This window comes from Protomyctophum parallelum (assembly GCF_964188405.1).
Source record: "Protomyctophum parallelum genome assembly, chromosome: 21".
In the NCBI taxonomy this organism is placed as follows: Eukaryota; Metazoa; Chordata; class Actinopteri; order Myctophiformes; family Myctophidae; genus Protomyctophum; species Protomyctophum parallelum.
This window is the reverse complement of record NC_139713.1, coordinates 2,470,535-2,472,302: the sequence shown is the minus strand read 5'-3', so window position 1 is coordinate 2,472,302 and position 1,768 is coordinate 2,470,535.

The following is a 1,768-nucleotide window of genomic DNA, read 5'->3' as shown; positions in this document are numbered from 1 at the left end:
GCAGACGGGCTAAAAACCGCAGCTCAAGAGTGGGGCTTGAAAAACAAAATAATAGCCTGTGTCCACGATAATGCCAGTAATATCACACTCGCCACACGGGAACTGGTGGCCTGGGATTCGAGCCCGTGCTTTGCACACACATTGCAGCTGGCAATAAATGATGGCTTCAAAATAAATTCCATAAATAATGTTGTCGCAGCAGCTAGTAGACTGGTAAGCCACTTCCACCACAGCACCAAGGCTAGCCAGGCTCTGAAAGCAAAGCAAGCGGCAATGCGTGGCCCGGCCCGGGAGGAGGAGGAGGAGGGCAGCAGCCACCAGGACAAGCATAAGCTAATACAGTACTGCCGCACCAGATGGAATTCGATCTATGAAATGTTTGCAAGACTTGTTGAACAGAGGTGGGCCTGTTCGGCAGTTCTGTCAGACAGAATGTTCACGAAATTGTCAGATGCCCGCACACTAGAGCCAACGGACGCTAGCTGGCAGTGGCACATTATGGAGGAGTTGATCCCTGTCCTGCGAGAGCTGCAGGTGGCAACAACAGCACTGAGCGGAGAGAATGGTGTGTCCATCTCCATGGTTTATCCAGTAACCTCTAGACTGCTATCTAAGTATCTGGCTCCAGCAGCTGAAGGTAACATAATAATAATAATTATTATAATAATACCTGTAATTTAAATAGCGCTTTTCTAATTAGGTTACTCTTCAGGTGCAATAAAAAACTAATGGACGCCTTTACAATGTGAATTTAATTTACAGGTGATTCACCCAAGGTGGCAGAATTCAAACGCACAGTGTCGGAGTCACTGTTAAGGCGCATGGAACCTCACAACACCGAGACAGCCAAGAGAGTGGCATTCATTGCATCAGTCCTTGATCCGCGACACAAACACATGCGGTTTGTGTCAAACCAAGATGTTAAAGATGCCGCCAACGCCAAACTGGCTACTGTACTTGAAACATTTGAAGAGCGTGCTCAGGCTGCAGCAGCGCCATCATCATCATCATCACCACCACCACCACATGATTCCGCTGATGATGAAGATGAGCCACGGCGATCGCCACCGCCCCCAAAGCAACGCCGGGCAAACGTAATGGAAAGCTTCTTTGGAGAGGAGTACTTCTCCAATGAACTTGACGAGTCCGAGATGGACAGGTATTCACGTGAGCCGTGCATCCCATCCCAACAAAGCCCTCTGTTGTGGTGGAAAGCGAATGCACACAATTACCCCAAGCTCTCTCGTGTTGCGAGGGCTTACCTCGCCATCCCCGCTACGTCTGTCCCATCCGAGCGTGTGTTTTCCGCGGCGGGACTTTTAGTAAACAGGCTGCGCACTCGTCTCCTCCCAGAACACGTGGACATGCTTCTGTTCCTCAATAAAAACTTGGACTAATTTGATTATTGATGCGACTTCAGTCGCTTGTCACTTTCTATTAACGAGGAAGTATTGATTTACCTGTAAGGTAAGAGTTACATAAGCCCGCAGCCCCACACCTTTTATTTTCAATCCAATCGTGTAGCCTATAAAGGCTGATTTAATTAAATTGTGTTAAAATAGGCCTACATATTTTTCGTTTTTTTATATATATATATATATATATATATATATGCCATGGCCGACAAAAAAGCTGTTTAAAAATATTAAAGTTAATTTGCTTTTCCCCCCCCCCTTGGCCTACTACTGTAGTTTACCATTTCACTGGTGTGAAGAGTATAGGCTATTCCGGGTTATTGTTAAAATATTGCAAACCTATTGTCTATTGA